General features: G+C 43.5%; 1 long non-coding RNA gene across 1 annotated transcript; it reads right to left on the bottom strand.

The window, feature by feature from the left end:
* Positions 1 to 7380: 7380 nt before the first annotated feature.
* Positions 7381 to 16723, bottom strand: LOC122539785 (uncharacterized). Its single transcript, XR_006309186.2, has 3 exons — positions 16443 to 16723; positions 13732 to 14082; positions 7381 to 9076 (listed from the first exon to the last, which is right to left on the bottom strand). It is a non-coding gene; the product is annotated as an uncharacterized LOC122539785 (long non-coding RNA).
* Between the last annotated feature and the right edge of the window lie 2781 nt (positions 16724 to 19504).

The raw sequence follows: 19504 nt of genomic DNA, 5'->3' as shown, positions 1-19504 counted from the left end.
AGCCTACCTTCTTATACATCACCAAATCCAGAGTTGCCTGTTCCCTAGTGGGCTCTACCACAAACTGCTCCCAAAAAAAACCTCATAGACATTCCATGAACTTCCTCTTCTTGAGATCCGACACCCACCTGACTTTTCCTACTCCACCTGCTTATTGAAGATCCCCATGGTTACTGCCTTTGTGCCTTTCTTACATGTCTTTTCTATCTCCTGATTTATTTTCTTCCCACATTCGGAATACTACTAGGAGACCTGAACACAATTCCCATCAGGGTCTGTTTTCCTTTACAGTTCTACACTTTCCAACTCTGTATCACTTCTTTACTGATATAATTTCATTTCTCACTAACAAGGCAACGCCTCCCCCTCTGCCCGTCCTTTCAATAGGATGTATACCCTTGGATATTTAATTCCTGAACCTAATTCCCTTGCAGCCACATCTCTGTGATACCTGTACACAAAGGGCCAGAATTGTTGATGATTTTCGACAGTGAGTCCTGTGAACCATGCCGAAGACGGCTGGTTTTCTGTATTTGCTTTTCTGTGCACTATTGTTACACTATATAAGAGAGAGAGTTGCGTTCCAATTTGTTGGATTTCACCTCGAATTGGAATCACGAACAGTGCCAGGATCAATCTAATTCTCCAGACCAGCCGTCTAATTCCTGACAGACAGGAGCGTGTGGGGCTCACTGCCTTCTTTTCCTTCCTTTTTCATCTTTGTTTATTACCTAAAAGATGGTCATATTTCAGTCTCTTTTCCCGTTTTTTTATTATTATGTAATAAATGTTCATATTTACACAAATTGCTGTTGTTGAGTCTGCTCTTAATTACACTGGGTAGCCATTGGTCCCCAAACTTTGAATTCCTCACCATCGAATGCCGCCCCTTCTATCTACCACAGGAATTTCCCGCTGCTATACTAACTGCTGTGTACATACCACCACAAGCAAAGTTTGAGAAAGCTCTGGATGTGCTATGCTCCACCACTAACACCCTGGAGACGGAACACCCCAAGGCCCTGTTTATTGTAACTGGTGACTTCAATCAAGCCAATCTCAGGAAGGTGTTTCCCAAGTACCACCAGAACATTACCTGCCCCACCAGGGGCCCGAACATTTTAGACCACTGCTACATCGCATTGAAGGATGCTTAACCACTCCATTCCCCCGCCCTTATTTCGGGAACTCTGACCACAATGCTGTGTTTCTTCTCCCGGCTTACAGGCAAAAGCTCAAGCAGGAGACCCCCCCTCGCAGATACAGGTCCAGTGCTGGTCGGAGGAGGCAGAGGATCAACTCTGATCCTGTCTGGTATCGGCTGACTGGGCCGTGTTCAAACAGGCCGCAGGTACCTTGGATGAGTACACCACCACCATCACAGACTTTATCAGCAATTGTGTGGAGGACTGCATACCGAGGAAGTCAATCCGGGTGTTCCTCAACAGGAAACCCTGGATGAATCAGGACATACAGAACCTGTTAAAAACCAGGCGTGAGGCCTTCAGATCAGGAGACCCAAGTACGACCTTCACAGAGCCATTAAGACAGCCAAGGACCAATACCGATCCAAACTAGAGACCCAGACAGACACCCAGTGACTACGGAAAGGACTGAATGACATCACAGGTTCTAAAAAGAGACAGAGCAAGATAGCAGACGATGACACATCCCCCCCGGGTCGTCTCAACACCTTCTATGCTCACTTTGAGCAGAATTTCGGCGGAGAGGTAACACCTATTCCAACACGTCTTGATGAACCTATCCCAACAGTCACTGCATCAGAGGTCAGATCAGTTTTCCTTCGTGTGAATCCAAGGAAAGCGATGGGAACAGACGGAGTACCAGGCCGTGCACTCAGAGCATGTGCAGATCAACTGGCAGAGGTCTTCCGGACATCTTCAACCTCTCCCTGCAGCAGGACACCGTCCCTGCTTGTTTCAAGAGGCAACATCATCCCAGTGCCTAAGAAGGCTCATGCAGTGTGTAAAAACAATGACTGCAGATGCTGGAAACCAGAGACTAGATTAGAGTGGTGCTGGAAAAGCACAGCAGGTCAGGCACATCAGAGGAGCAGGAAAATCAAGGTTTTGGGCAAAAGCCCATCATCAGGAATAGAGGCAGAGTGCCTGAAGGGTGGAGAGATAAATAAGGGGGGGGGGGGGGGGTGGGGTGGGTAGAAAGTAGCATAGAGTACAATAGGTGAGTGGGGGTGGGGATGGAGGTGATAGGTCAGAGAGGAGGGTGGGGGAAGGTAGCAAAGATTACAATGGGTGAATGGGGGTGGGGATGGAGGTGATAGGTTAGAGAAGCAGCCTATAGGAGTGGATAGGTGGAAAGGAAGATAGGCAGTTAGGACAGGTCATGGGGACAGTGCTGAGCTGGAAGGTTGGAACTGGGGTGAGGTGGGGGTAGGGGAAATGAGGAAACTGGTGAAACCCACATTGATGCCCTGGGGTTGAAGTGTTCCGAGGTGGAAGATGAGGCGTATGTCTCAATGACTATTGCCCAGTGGCCCTAACTTCAATGGTCACAAAGTGCTTTGAAAGGCTGGTCATGTCATTAATCAACTCCAGCCTCCCCACTACTCTTGACCCACTCCAATTTGCCTATTGGACCAACAGATCCACATCAGATGCCATATCACTTGCTCTTCGCTCCTCCCTAGAACATCTCGACACCAAGAACAGCTACATAAGAATCCTACACACTAATTACAGTTCAGCCTTCAACACTATTATCCCCTTGAGACTGATTAGTAAACTTAGTGATCTCGGACTAAGCCTCACTCTCTGAAACTAGATCCTCAGTTTCTTGACCCACAGGCCACAATCAGTGAAGACTAGGGACAATATTTCATCCTCACTAACACTCAACACTGAGCCCCCCAGGCTTGCGTACTCAGCCCCCTACTGTACTCATTGTATACCCATGACTGCATCAGCAAATACCAGACTAATGCCATTAACAAGTTCGCTGATGACACCGCCATATTGGTCGAATCTCAGATGGTAACGAAACAGACTACAGAGGGGAGGTGGAAGTCCTGGTGCACTGAAAACAACCTAGCTCTCAATGCCGGCAAAACCAAGGAACTCATTATTGACTGTCAGTGGGATGTTACTCATGCCCCCCCCTACACATTAACAGCACAGAGGTGGAATGAGTGGACAGTGTCAAGCTCCTGGGAGTGGTCATCAACAACAAGCTTTCTTGGACTCTTCATGTGGTGGCACTGGTTACAAAGGCCCAACAATGTCTCTTCTTCCTCAGGCAGCTGAGGAAATTTGGCATGATGGCGAATACCCTTGCCAACTTTTATAGGTGCACCATTGAGAGTGTTCTGTCTCGATGTATCACTACCTGGTGTGACAACTGTACCATTCAAGATCGGAGACGGTTACAGAGAGTGGTGAACTCAGCCCAGACAATCACAAAGGCCAACCTCCCATCTATAGGATCCATTTACGAGGCCCGCTGTCAAGGAAAGGCCGCCAGCATTCTCAAAGATCCATCCCACCCTGGCAATGTTTTTCTACAACCTCTACCATCGGGGAGAAGGTACAGAAGCCTGAACACACACACCAGCCGGTTTCGTAACAGTTTCTACCCTACTGTTGTTAGAATACTGAATGGACTCACAAACTCTTAACATTCGCCTGTACCTGTGTTTTTGTTTTTGCTGCTGTTTGCCTGTTATTTACTTATCTACGCTACTCAACTCTGTGATCTGTCTGTATTGCTCACAAGACAAAGCCTTTCACTGTGCCTCGGTACACGTGACAATAAATTCAATTCAATTCAATGCAATTCAATTAACCAAATCTGAAAAGAATCACCTGGATACACGCTGTGATCCAAGACAATGCCCACAACATTATACCCACCAATTTTAATCTGCACTATCTGCTCACTTACTTTCTTTCGTATAAGCGTGCATTTAAGTACTATATCCTCAGTCCTTTATTGACTGCCTCCCTTCTCATTGCTATCCCTTCATCTGCATAAGCTGAAGTTAGATCCCTGACCCTGTCTATACACTCTGTCCTATGACTTGTTCTGGAAACTTTAATAAACTCTGCTGAGCATTCCCCTCCCCCCTACCTTTAATATTTTTCATGATTTTGCATGCAATTGAACCCACCCACTCCTGCCTATATTCAGTTTAAACCCTTATCCATAGCCAAGCCTCTGGCCCCAGCATGACTCAGGTGTAACCCATGGGAACAGCTTCCTCCTAGCCCAGTACTGGTGCCAATGTCCCATGAACCCAAACCTGTTTCTTCCACACCAATCCTTTGACCACGCATTTACCTCTTTAATTTTGCTGACCTTGTGCCAATTTGCACATTGCCCAAGTAGTAATCCAGTGATTATTACCTTTTTGGTTCCTTTATTTTAATTTAGACCCTAGCTGCCCATTTTCCGTCAACAGAACCTCGTTCTTCATTCTACCTATATCTGTGGTACAAATGTGGACCACAACAACTGAATCTTTCTCCTCATATTCCAAGTTCCTCTGCAGCCCTGATGAGATATCCTGAACCTGGGTACCAGGTGGACAATACAGCCTTTGGGACAATGCAGCACAGTCAGTTGGTTAGCTCAGATGGTTAAGAATGTGGTACTAATAATGCTAAGGTGGTGGGTTCAATCCCCACACCGATCAGGTGTATAGTCACAATTTGAAAGTTGCCGATCTGCATTCATGGTGTGTGTGTGGTCACCTTTCATTGAGGGCCTGTGCTGTAATGTTCCAACAGTCTCTATTTCCCTTACTATACTATCCCTGATTACAGCTACATTTTCCTTTTTGGCTCCCTGTCCCACAGTGCTGTCGTCAGTTTGTTCATCCTTCCTCAGCCCCCACTCTCATCCACACAGGCACAAGAATCTCAAATCTGTTAGACAAGCTCAAGGGCAGATGCTCCTTCAGCACTATCTCCAGGCTCCCTGTATCTGCCTCGCTCCTAGTCAAACCTCCTATCCCTGCCCAGTGACCGAATTCAAGGGAGTTAATCTTAGGGGTATGACTGCCTCCTGAATCACAACATCTGGGTAACTCTCCCTCTTCTTGATGTATTGCAGTGTTCAAAGCTCAGGCTGCAGCTCATCAGTGCTAACCTGGAGTTCCACAGGCAAACCCGAACACTTGCTACAGATGTGGTCATTACAAATCACAGAAGTTTCCAGCAGTTCCCACATTATGCAGGTACAACACATCACCTGGCAGGCCATCTCTAATTTAATTACCTAGTTCTTTGATTTTTAAAAATTTTATACTGGTCATTTAGTTTGTAGCCTGTGAATATGTCTCCTATTTACTCTCAATCTGAAAGTAACTGACAAAAGATATTCAAATTAGTAGCTCTCACCAATCAATGAAGTTGCGGTTTACCTGCCTGGGTCATTCTTTTGTGCTGATCCTGGGCTTGAATTCATCCTGTTATTAAAAAAACCTTACAATCTATGAACAAAAACAAAAAGCAAGCAAAAAGCACCTCTTCACTGCACTGTACTGAATTCCCACTCTGCCTCCAAATTCCCCAAACTACCTCAATTAGCCAAACAAGACAAGGAGGGAGTATATTGTCTGGATAACTGATCTGATCGTAAACAAAGGAAGCCATAGGGAACCTTGAGATCTTGCTCGGATAATTGATATTTGGATAACCGAGGTTGTTGTGTACTCCCTCAGGCTGTGTCTCACAATGATTAGATTAGATTCCCTACAGTATGGAAACAGGCCATTTGGCCCAACAAGTCCACACCAACTCTCCAAGGAGTAACCCACCCAGACTCATTCCCCTACCCTATATTTGCCCCTGACTGATGCAGCTAACACTATGGGTAATTTAGCATGGCCAATTCACCTGACCTGCACATCTTTGGAATTTAGGAGGAGTGTTGGCTGGTTAGCTCAGCTGGTTAGAGCGTGATGCTAATAACGCCAAGGTCGTGGGTTCACTGACCACGTGAAAGGCAAAGGCTGGCCAGCCAGCTGAGTTTGCAGTGCTGTGTCAGGGTTGGCAATTGCTTTGTGGATGGGACAGTGGTTAGCACTGCTGCCTCATAGTGCCAGAGACCTGGGTTCAATTCCTGCCTCAGGTGACTCTCTGTGTGGAGAGCCTAGCTGAGCTCATTAAGCTTCATTGGTAATTAACACTAATTAAGGCCCTAGTCAGGTGACTGTTTGATAACTGTCCTTTAGTCAACTGAATCAGCTATCTTATTAACCTTTTCACTAGACGTGAAACTCTAGTATAACTTTGCAGTTGTTTACTGTTGTGGTTAGGCACTTAAACATATTCACAGGAGGCTTCAAATATTCTATAATAAAAGAAAACATGTTTATCTCACAAAATCAAACAACACTCCATAGAGGACACTGTAGACACATCTTAATGTAAACAGCAAAACAAAATTTCAGATTAGATTCCCTACAGTGTGGAAACAGGCCCTTCAGCCCAACAAGTCCATACTGGCCCTCCAAAGAGCAGCCCACCCAGACCCATTCCCCTACATTTACCCCTGCACCCAACACTACGGACAATTTGGCATGGCCAATTCACCTAACCTGCATATCTTTGGATTGTGGGAGGAAACCGGAGCACCCGGAGGAAACCCACGCAGACACAGGGAGAATGTGCAAACTCCACACACCTGGTCCCTGCACGGTAGCACAGTGGTTAGCACTGCTGCCTCACAGCACCATAAACCTGGGTTCAATTCCCACCTCAGGCGACTGTCTGTGTGGAGTTTGCATGTTGTCTGCGTGGGTTTCCTCCCACAATCCAAAAATGTGCAGGTTAGGTGAATTGCACATGCTAAATTGCCCGTAGTGTTAGGTGGAGGGGAATGGGTCTGGGGGGGTTGTGGGTCGGTGTGGACTTGTTGGGCCGAAGGGCCTGTTTCCACCCTGTATGTAATCTAATTAATAGACAACTGAATTTTAAACTTTTAAAATGGAGAAAGAAAGAAAGATTCACCAGTTCTATTCTCATGCTGCCACCAAATTCTGGGGCAATAGACTCACTCAGGCTGTTGCACTCTGGATGCGATGAAGGGCTTATGCCCAAAACGTTGATTCTCCTGCTCCTCAGATACTCCCTGACCTGCTGGGCTTTTCCAGCACCACACTCTTCGCACTCTGGATGTATCTCTTCCTGACCATGTGAAGTCCTACAACTCTCTGAGATTTCTGTACCAATCTAATTCTGGACTCTTGATGTCAATTCCTTTAATGTAGTTCCTCCACCACTGGTGGCCTGTCTTCAGTTTGCCCAGGCTCATCTGGAATTCCCTCTCTAAACCTGCATGTTCCTCACTGATAATGTTCCGAATGTTAAATAAAGGATAGAATGGGAGGCAATCTTTGCACACATTTATAAACTTTTATTGACAGAGTTACACATTATAAGCATTCACTTCCAAACATAAAAGCCACCGTATCAGTCCCTCTGTTTAAAGGAGATTGAGTGTTATAGTCTACCTCTATACAGATAAACAATTGATATTGAATTACTATCTCCAACCCCTCCTTTAAGATGTTACTTAAAATCCAATTCATCGACCTTAATTTTGACCAGGTGCCCTAGTAACTCTTTATATGATTCAATGTAAATGTTTGTGTGTTACAACTTGGGATGTTTTAATACATTAAAGGTGCTATATAAATGCAAGGTGATGTTGCCATTTGATGTTTACATTCAGACGTCAACAACCACACTTTAGAAGTAATCCATCAGCTGTGCAATGCCATGGGATGTCCTGAGAAAAATGACTGTGGGCACGACCAATGCCAATGAAGTACATGTGGTATCCCATCCATGTGCACAGTAGCTCAGCTATTTATTAAGCAAATAAAAACCCACTCTGCTACTTAGTGCCAATTACTAGTTAGCAACCCTTGTGCAAGGTCTACCACAACAAGCAAAATAAAACAGGTTGGAGCATCACTGTGGTCAAAGAGCCAGCTGCCATTAGTACCAGCTTCATGTGATTACTGGAAGAGAATTAGACCAGTGGTATCCACTCTCCACAACTGTTCCCTTTAAACAGTTAGCTCATGGTTGAGCTGCCTCTCAAAACTATTGAAAAGCATGGGAAGAGTACATACGAGGCAGACTAAACCCAATGGCCACAATAAAATAGACATGGATAATTCCAGTAAGGAGTTCATCAGGAACCTCTTTACCCAGAGGGTGACCAAGACTTGGGACTCATAGCTACATGCCTCAGTTGAGTCAATTAACATTGATGCATTTTTGGAGAAGCTGAATAAATACATGAGTGAGAAAGGATTGGAAGATACGTGAATAGGATCAAACAAAGAGGGATGGGGGAAACCTGGCAATGATTCCGGTGTGTTTCTGAGCTGTACCTTCGTTATAATTTATCCAGCTTAGCTCCATATCTCTTAATGCCCTTCCCCAACAGAACGGTTAAGACAACACAGGATATAGCGAAGTGGTACTTTAGAAAGGGTTCAATCAGTATTTGCAAAATCTTTATAAAATAAAATTATGCTTGTTTAAAACAAAAAAAAGGTGTGGTGCAAGCTCATTTCCTCAGTGACCAACTTGTCCATCCATTTTATTACTTGCTTCATTTATTAATAACAATATCTCGTTGCTCTTGGTGGGACCTTGCTGTGTATAAATTGGTTGCATCATTTCCTGCATGACAGCAAAATTGGATATTTTTATGAAAACAGTTATGATGTACAGAATTTACTTTCAAGATACAAACTAAATCACAAGCTGAACAAAGAAATTCACTATTGTATTCAACAGAACCTACAGCTGATGATGTTATAGCTCCTCAAAACAGGTCCCAGTTTCTTTTGATGAAGTTCTCCAAACTTTCAGCAACTATTTTAACATGAAAACATAACATTCTTGAAATAAGAATACTTAACAGAAGAGTTCAGGTTTCAGTAGAATCCATGGATAATTGCATTAATGATCTCTGATTAGTGAAAAAAAATGTAACTATGGAGCTTTGAAATCAGAATTCATAAGACGCAGAGTTGAATGAAGAAGATCTGACTTTGGAGAATGCTATTCAGGTTGTGCTGGAATCAGAAATCAGAAAGAATTATAGAGAAATTCTGAGAGAAGGTAAAATTTATTCACAGGAGAGTAACAGAATTTGTTCAGATTATAAGGTATAAAACCTGTAAAGACACACATGTCAAGGCCACAGAAAGACTAGGTCAGACAGCAGATGCTAACTCAGTGTTGTGGAGTAAGGAAGCCTCATTGGCAATGCTATGTTTGAAAAATGCTAGGTCCCTTCCCGAAGATGTGTAAAACAGTTACAGGGCAGCAAAAGTTAAATGGTCTCAAAAATACACACACACACACACACACAAAGATGTTAATGCAGTAGAGATACCAACATTAGAAAAGATATCCAGAGTATGTCTCGGGAAGGCAACTCACGTTTGACCCATCATCATTAACTTCAAGGCAAATGTCACTGACCTATACACTGGTCACCATGGGTGATGAAATACAGGTTACAGCCCAAGCAGATGTAACTACATAGTACTGTGAAACCGCACTCAGGATTGGTTTCGACAATACAGCAATAACACAGGTGTAAGATGGTAGTGAACATATACATAATTCATAATCAAGAAACCTCACTCTTGGACAGGTATGCTTGATCTCAACATTCTTGAAGTGGCAGGATTACAACTGGTTACAATGGATTCCTCGGATGCTGCCTGACCTGCTGTGCTTTTCCAGCACCACTCTAATCTAGACTCTGGTTTCCAGCATCTGCAGTCCTTGTTTTTACAAAGGATAGCGGTCAGGTCAAGAGAGACCAGGTTATGCCAAGTCGGTCCATGGACAAGTTGCTCAGAGGATTCACAAGCAGACCACAGTCATGATGGAAAGCAGGCTTGAGGGGCTTAATGAACTACTTCTGCTCCTAATTCTCATGTTTATTTCTACGTTAGAACAGCTGGTTCATGAACATAGAGTTGTTGAACACCTGCTAGAGATTTCAATGGACTTTTTGGACTTAAAGTAGAATCCAAATTGAAGTCAGAACCAATTAAATTACCAATCTGGCACAAGAGAATTTGTCATACTGTCAACAGAATGGACATATGCCAATACAGAGGATTGGCAGAAATGGTTTCCAGAGTCAAGATCAGTGTGGTGCTGGAAAAGCACAACAGGTCAGGCAGCATCCGAGGAGCAGGAAAATTGACATTTCAGGCAAAAGCCCTTCATCAGGAAATTCCTGATTTTCCTGCTCCTCGGATACTGCCTGACCTGTTGTGCTTTTCCAACACCACTCTAATCTTGACTCTGATTTCCAGCATCTGCAGTCCTCACTTTCGCCCAGAAATAGTATCCATTCTAATAATCACTGAAGTGAACTCAGACGATAGGAAGCAACAAAGTTTGTGAGAAAATGCGAACAAGGGAAAAAAGAATGAGCTCAATGATTATTCTTTAACTGAAATTTTGCAGAGACAAGCAAACTCTGGTGAACAAAGTTTAATCGCTGATTTGAATTTGATGTCAGAGGATGAAATGATACAAGTTTAAGGATAATATTTCGATTCTTCATCTTCCAAAGAAGAATTATCAATACCAATGATAGAGCTAAGTCATCAGCATCCTCAATAACATGACTGAGGACGTAAATGTTTGGTTATTCAGAGAGAGAACCACAGAAAACTGAGGGTATTCAACTCAATCTACACACAGATATATCAGCAAATTGATAATAAAGATTTATTTGCACAGACTGAAGATGAGCTGCATATAATACCAGGGAGGTACACTCTGAGATGGGAGTGACCGATAGCCACAGATTCAGGGCATGGTCAAGAAGAAACTACCAGGTACAGAGATCCAGGATACTGTCACAATGAAATGCCTGTTTCCACACAGCAGCTGGTTTCCAGGAAGAGAACTAATGAGATTAAAGGTGCATCAGATGATGTTATGAGGCAACCACATGACCGTGATTCAGGCGATTGAGGGTCCCCTGACAAGCTAACGGACAATCTGGTCTAGAAAGATGTCCTTTCAAGAGACAGAAGGTCCTCCAGAGTAGAGAAACTTTAACAGACCACATAGGGTCAAGGTCAGATTCATGACCAACATTTCTCAAGCCAAAGGCCTACCAGAGGCCTTCTGTTCTCGAAGAATTGCAAAACATCCTGACTATATTTTATCAGTGAGCCAGAGGGAGATAGGGCTGTGTCAATGTACATGAATATTTAGATATTACCTGTGGGGTAAAAGGTTGGGGTGGGGGGAGATATTGAATAAGGCAATGGTTCTGAAAGGGTTAATGTTGAAGGTTGTAGACAATCTGACACCATTCTACTGAATTGGGTGGGGATAAGGCAGGACAGCAAAGAATGACATGGCATTCACAGCTTTGTTCGAGCCCAGATGTCTTTGGAGAGGGATCATGCAGTCATCGGCAATGCGCTCAATGCCTTCAGGGAGGGGTGGACACTGGGGAACGGGGGAGGTGCAGTGCTTCATTTCCCCCTCCAGTTCTATTTTGACTTAATCCCTACCACCACGCCCCTTCACTTTTTTTTCATGTAAGCATTACCCCTCATGGGTTTTGCTTGTTACTGGTCCCCTGGCCACATGGAGGCTTTTCCTGGTGGTGGAAATATTGAATGAAATAAGAACGACATGGCATGAAGATCTATAACATCAGGTCAGCTCATAGTTTCTGTGAGAATGTCTACCTTGCGAATGTAATTTGTAGCTGATTTCTTACAGGCAATAAACGCCATTGTAGTTAAGACAAGTGCTTCTATTCATTCAGATCCTCTAATGCTAGCAAACTATCCCAAAACAGTAAGGCCCCTAAATGGGTTTAATTGCCCACTTAAGGGTCTCAACTAGCACTGGGACAGAACCCACGCACCTTCACAACCCAAACTTAATCAGGGCTGAGGCAGAAAAACAGTGGGGTCTCTACCCACCAAGCTCCCACCCAATTAATGGCTGCACTGCTATTAATTTTGCCACAGAGGAGGGCATTAAATCCCAGCCACAGTTTCTATTTACTCCCCAACACTAGGTTGATACGTAAGTTGATAACTGCAGAAATCTTTGGATTGCTTAGAAGACCCAATTTCAATTTTTAAAAAAACATGCCAGTGAATGGGCGAAAAGCAGAAGATTGGCACTAGGTAATGGGGATGGTCATTTAAAGAGACAGTGGGCCAAGTGGCCTCCTTCTGCACTTCTGTGATTGAAAACCAATGGCCCAGCTCCCTCAGTGATTTGCAGAACAATTTTGTTTAAATTTTGTCATTAATCTGCTCTACCAGGCAATCGAAACAAGGGTGTGTTTCAGATAGCTAAGACAGTGTCTCAGTGGTTAGCACTGCTGCCTCACAGCGCCTGGGACCCACGTTCAATTCCAACCTCGGGCGACTGTGTGGAGTTTGCATGTTCTGCATTGATTTCGTCTGGGTGCTCCGGTTTCCTCCCACAATCCAAAGATATGCATGTTAGGTGAATTGGCTATGCTAAATTGCCCGTAGTCTTCAGGGATATGTTGGTTAGGGATAAATGTAGAGTAAATGGGATGGGGAATGAGTTTGGGTGGGATAGTCTTCAGAGGGTTGCTGTGGACTTCTTGGGCTTAAGGGCCTGTTTCCACACTGTAGGGATTCTGTGACATGTGTTGTAAGGTTTGACATATTGGTTTCAAACCAATAGGAAATTGATACTAGATAATAACAGAGGGAGATGATAACATGGTGGCAATGTATTTGGATTCATAATCCAGAACTCCAGGCTAATATCATGATTCGATTCCACCATGACAGATAACAAAGTTTAAATTATTTACAATATTATGCATGAGCTACTTTAAAATGAGCATACATTTACCAAATCCCAAAAGCAAATCAGAACAGCAAGGTGAGATGCTGGAAAAGCACAGCAGGTCAGGCACCATCCGAGGAGCAGGAAAATCAACATTTCAGGCAGAAATCCTTCATCAGGAAGGGCCTTTGCTCAAAACATTGATTCTCCTGCTCCTCAGACGCTGCCTGACCTGCTGTGCTTTTCCAGCACCACACTCTTGACTCTAATCCCCTGCTCCTGCAGTCCTCACTTTCACACAGAACAGCATGGCGCAAAGTAAGAAGCTAAACTTTCACTATTAGGTGTGGTTTTAAATACTGCGAGAGCTGTTAGAATAAGTGGTGGGTGTATGTGTGGGGGGGGGAGGTGAGGTGAAAGATAACAAATTGTGCAAAGGGCTCGACAATATATGTGTCCCATATTTTGTTTCTTCAGTTTTTTGCATTTGTCTTTTGCTCCTGTATCACTTCATCATTCCTGCCCTCCACCTGTCAGTCACCACCTTCCTCCAGTTGTGATGGAAGGTGAACACAACATGAAAAGTTAACTCTGTTTCTTTCTCATTCTATGTTCCTACTTTACATTTCCAGCATTTGCAATATTCTGCCTTTGATTAAAAATATTTCAGCTGTCTCAATTCTGAATTATTTGATAAGCAAGCATAATGTTCAACAAATTCTCTATGCACCTCTTGTGGTACACTAATCTAACTTTCTCTTTGCAAATAGTCAGGCCACAGCACAGCGCCTACTGTGCACATAATCAACACAATTTTGAATAAACTGAACTCATTTCTACAAATGTGCTGATGGGAGAAGCAGTTAAGGTACAATAATGTGAAATATCTGGAAACTACCTTGAACTGAACAGTCATCACTTCCTAACCTACTGACAGAATTCACAGCAGCCTGGCCTGAGAAAGACACAGGCAGTTCCATATTCCAACAGTTTCAATGTCCCATCCAAAGGCATGGTCCAACACAATGGCCAGGAGTGTTCATCTGCCAACATCTTGGAATGTTCTGGAAGCAAAACTGGGATGGGTGGTGTTTGTTTCAGGAAAACTCTGGATACCTATCAATCTTCGCGACTGTACTCGATGTTGCTCAGCAGTTACCTTCGCTCAGGAAGATCCTATGCCGTCCCACTGAGGAGATGAATCCAAGAGAAATGGTTTTAACATTCCAACATCTGTGCTGAGGGCCAACTGCAATAAGAAAGGTTTTATTTGCGTGACAGAAAGCTCAAAGGCAATTGTGTAAAATACATGCAACTATTTCTGGAACATTTTATCATGGTCCTAAAAGAAAACGATATAGAATCCCTACAGCATGGAAGCAAGCTATTTTGCCCATCAAGTCCACACCAACCCTCCAAAGAGTATCCCACCTTATATTTCCCACAGCTAATCCACCTAACCTCCATATCCTTGGACACTACAGGGCAATTTAGCACAATCAACCCACGTATGTTTGGACTATGGGAAGAAACCATAACAAACGCACACAGACTCAGGGAGAATGTGCAATCTCCACATTGACAGTCACCCAAAGGTGGAGTTGAACCCAGGTCCTCAGTGCTGTGAGGTAGCAGTACTAACCACTGAGCCACCCCAGTAGACATAGTAAGCTTTGCAGTTCAACAATCAGAATTGAGCTCGAGGTAAATAACACTTCGTTGAAGAGATAGCCATTAATATTTAATCTTAAAATTCCTATTTTAGTTTATGAAACCACTTGCATTTATCCAATTTCCAAGTGGAATTCAATCCTGCAGGAGACTGCAGTCTGCTAAGTATGAGTCAAGGTGGATATCAAGAGACTGTTTGAATGTGAAGCCATCATTAAAGCTAAAAATTACTTTTGTAAAGCACCTTTTAACATCTCAAGGCACTTCATGGGATACTAATCAAGCAAATCATGACACTGAGTCCCATAAAGAATTGACAGGTGACCCAAGTCCTGGTACTTCAGTCTCTAGAATGAACCTTCAGACACAGAAAAACCCATAAACTGGCACTAAACGCTAACTCAGCACCATGGCAATGCCTTCGGACTAGTATTCCAGAGGCTCATATTCTGGGGATATGGGTTTGAATCCCATTATGGCAGATGGTGAAGTTTAAACTAAAACCTGGAACTCAAAGCTTATGGCAATCATCTGCTGGTTCCTCAACGCAAAGGAAATCTGCCACCCTTATCTGGTCTGGCCTATATGTGGCAACAGCAATGTGGCTGACTCTTAACTGCCCTCTGGGGAAATAGGGAAGGGCAATAGTAGAATATAGAACAGTACAGGGCCTTCGGCCCTCGATGTTGTGAAAAGCAGGTCACAGACTGCAGCAAGTAACTCACCTCCTGACATCCCAAAGTCTATCCACCATCTACAAGGCACAGTCAGGAGTGTGACGGAACAGTTCCCACTTGCCTGAATGGGTGCAGCTCCAACAACACTCAAGAAGCCTGACATCATCCAGGACACAGCAACCTGCTTGATTGGCACATCTACAAACATTCAATCCCACCACCACCAGCGCTCAGTAGAAACAATGTATACTATCTACAAGATGCACTGCAGAAATTCATCAAAGATCCTTAGACAGCACCTTCAAAACCCACAATCACTTCCATCTAGGAGGACAATGGCAGCAGGTACTTGGGAACGCCACCATCTGCAAGTTCCCCTCGAAACCTCTCCCCACCCTGACTTGGAAATATACCGCCATTACTTCACAGTCGGGCCAAAATCCTGGAATTCCCTCTCTACTGGCATTGTGGGTCAACCCACAGCAAGTGGACAGCAGTAGTCCAAGAAGGCAGCTCACCCCCACCTTCTCAAGGGCAACTAGGGATGGGCTATCAATGCTGGCCCAGCCAGCAATGCCCTAGTCCCACAAATGATTAAAAAAGGGCTTTTATCCTACTCTAAGATCAGAAATGCCAAGCTTCCCAATGATTTACAAATAAAAATAAGTAAAGCAGTTAATAGAAGGGTTAAGGGGGAAGAGGCAAACTCGGTGCTTTTAAAGGAACAGTAAATGGCATAGATCCATCATTTGTGCAAAATCTAAAGTTGCACTTGAGACGGAAAACAAAGACCAGATATACCTCCTGGAAGAGGAGAGTTGGGATTTAATGGGAGTGAGGAGTTCCAGAGAAGGCTAGCTTTTTTTTTTATGAAACATTAATCCATAAAAGAAGACATTATCCTAATTGTTTTAAGGATAAGGTCTCGAATCCAATCCCTGACAATAAAGAGATATACTATTCTATTCAGATTAGACCGAGACTGACACAGGTTCATTGGACCCTGGTTTTAAGTAGCTCCCTAAACCGTCAATCAGCAACAAAATATCAACAAAAGAAATCCGGGGACATCAGCGACTCCGGACAGTCTTTCAGATCCGATCAGTTTCACGGGAAATAAAACCCAATTGAAAACAAAACAAAAACTATCGGGTTTTTTTTTTGGTTTGGAATTGCAATTCCAGCTTGCTTCTTTGCACCCGGTGTAAGATGTTTAAACATCTGCAGAAATGATTCTTTTCAGATGATGTTGTGTGCAAACCTGAGGGAAAACGCAATGCCCAGCCATCTCTCATGGTTCCAGCAAGCTCCGCCTTGCAGCTTTCTGACAGCTCCTGGTCATTGCTGCTGCTGTCTCCATCTCCTTACAGCACATAGATGATATAGGAGAGAATCACTAAACTCACAATGGCGAAAAACATCAGCAGGAAGATGTCCAGCATTGTGAAACGGAGTGAAAAGGAGCTGGTGAGGACTCTGGTATACTGTCTTCCAAAGAGGTATCTTTCAAATTACAGCAGTGTCACACAGAGAGAGAAAGAGGTTGAGGAGGCGGCTGTCACTGTAGAGAGTGAGACACCAATGGGAGCCTGAGGGTAATGCATTGGAAAATGGTTCTATTGAGGAAATCTGTCAGTCTAATACTGTCCTCCGAGAACAGTGTTACGCTGGAGCATCTAGAAGGTCATATGTACACATATGCTGTCCTCAAAGCATTCCTGTAGCTATCAAGCATCCCACTGACCAGGGTGACTGACTCCCATGAAGGGACTAACCAAATGAAGGGATACTTTTGCATGGGAGTGTGGTGTTGATGCTGGCAAAGCTGGTGAGTTATAGAGTGAGGCAGGATGTAGATTGCACACGCTTGTGTGTGTTCTTATTGAGGTCCCAAGATACAGGACAGCCTGTGCCCTGGGAGGTTCTAACCCGGGTTCTGCATCCCGGCGCCAAATTGCAAGAGATCTTGGGCTAGTGACAGATCAAACAGGAGAAGGTTCATTCAGGAAGGTACCAAACACAAGAAGAGACTTTGTCAGAAGCGAAGGCAAAGTTAGAAAGAGTGCACAGACCATCAGACAACCCCTCGCCCAATTCCAGCAACACTATCAACCCCACAAGTGCTAGAGTCTGTATGTTGAACTTAAGTGAAGTCACCACAGTCCCCAAACACATCTTTGAAGAGTGCACATACCATCCTCCTCACCATTTCCCAAGTTCCAGGGATGTCCCTGACTGAAGAGGACAGAATCACTGTCTCAGCAAAGAGAGAGATGGCTCATGGTGGGGCAAGGTTGAGAAAGTGGGACTTTCATGGTAACTCCAGTCAGTGTGGGATCTGGGCCCGCCACAGTTAGCATCACTCTGCACTGCAAACCAACTGTCCCCTTATGTTGAACTTAACAGCCATGTTAGAATCCACTGGCCTGGACTGGAATCAACACATTCCCAATCCCAATGGACAGCCAAAAAACAAGAGAAGGGAAGTAGAAGGGCTACAGAACTCACTGGGTCCACATTATTCCAACTGTAACCCTGTGTGAATTCACCACCTTTTTTTTAGTTATGGCATTGTCTTCAGCCATTCAGGCTCCACGCGTTCAAAAACAAAACCTTAAGTTAGACTGCCATTGGTGGGGCACAGTAACAAAATTAAAATCAAACACTCAGCAGAAACAGAAGCATTATTGGTGTGATAATACAGTCTAATCCCTGCAATGTCCATTTAATTCCAAATTCAGAAGTTCTCTTGCCTAAACCTCACTGTCTTTTTCATTCATACGGTATAACAGCATCAAACAGACCCTTCGGCTCACCATGTCTATGCTGACCAATACACACCAAACTACACTAATCCCATTTACCTGCACTTGGTCCATAGCCTCCTGTGCCCTGGCATTTCAAGAGGAGACAAAAAAACCTGCAGATGCTGGAACCCAAGGTAGACAAGCAGGAGGCTGGAAGAACACAGGAAGCCAGGGAGCATGAGGAGATGGAGAAGTCAACGTTTCAGTCCTGAAAGAAGGGCTACCTCCAAAACATTGACTTCTCCACCTCCTGCTGCTGCCTGGCCTGCTGTGCTCTTCCAGCCTCCTCCTGTTGACCTGGCATTTTAAGTGCTTACCCAGATACTTATTAAATGTTCTTGGAGATTTCCCTGAGAAAAATACCTCTTTGACAAAGCTTTCGGTCACCAAATCTAGATAGTTTCTTCCTTGCCTCAGTGCCAGTATTTGTCTGATTATGCTACTCAAGACTTTTTACTATGTTATAGGTGCTATATAAACCCAAGCTGTAGTTTTGCTGATGTCTCCAGGACCAAACAGCCTCTGTGCTTCGAAACACAGAAATGTTCTGCAGTACCAGAGATCTGGCAGCTTCCATGGGATTAAATCTTAATAAGAGTCAACCACTTCAGCAGAGATGGGGAGAGGATTTAGGAGAAAATGGAAAATAAATTACAGACATACAAAACCAAGGATAGTAAATGACACAAGGAGATATCTGATGTGATCATTTATCCAGGTCATTCTGCAAAGAAATTGTGTTCCTTTTGTATTAAACTCAAAAACATAAGCTTGTTTCACTTTGAAGTTGAGGAAAATGATTTGGCTAACCTTAATGAGTCCATTCAACAACATTTCGGAGTTTAGAGGTTAACACAAGTTCCTGTAGCATACATGCTAAAACTGTCAAAATTATATAATTATAAAATGATATAATGCACAATGCTAACACTTCTAATTTCAGATGATGTACATCACTCAAGGGGATGAGTGAAAGTTAACTCTACATCCTTCCAATTGGTATCACTGAATAGTGATTAAGAACAGTGTCTCCTCCCTTCTCAAACCTAGTATACTGAAGTTGAATGGTGTTCTATCATCATGATAGGCTTGCTTACAAAGGATAATGCAATCACATCAACAGATTTACTATTGAATTCAATATACTGTATATATCTGCAGTTTGGCAACATGCCATTTTGTGACAAAATGTTATAATATATTAATTTTGGAATGTGGATTTCAAAATCGAGGTGGATGAGCATTGGTTAATTTTTTGATAGCTTTTTTTAAAAAAAATGATCAGGGACTCCTTCCAGATCTAATTCAGCATTTGTTAAATGCATGATTGCAGACCCCTGTGGCTTTAATGGAAAGAAGTTTACACTGTTGGGTCTATGACAGGTAGGGCAAATAATTTAGGTTATTAACTTTGTTTTCAATTCCAAAAGAATCAAGGATTAAGCAAGTTAGTTTAATTTAGTTCAGAAGTCACAAGAGTTGAGTTTTGCTATACTTTATTAGATCATTCTAACTG

This window comes from Chiloscyllium plagiosum, unplaced genomic scaffold, assembly GCF_037043375.1.
Source record: "Chiloscyllium plagiosum isolate Xiang-an unplaced genomic scaffold, Cpla_swu_hap1 HiC_scaffold_32, whole genome shotgun sequence".
Taxonomy (NCBI): Eukaryota; Metazoa; Chordata; class Chondrichthyes; order Orectolobiformes; family Hemiscylliidae; genus Chiloscyllium; species Chiloscyllium plagiosum.
The sequence above is the reverse complement of the archived record's forward strand: the minus strand, read 5'-3'. Positions and strand labels throughout refer to the sequence as shown.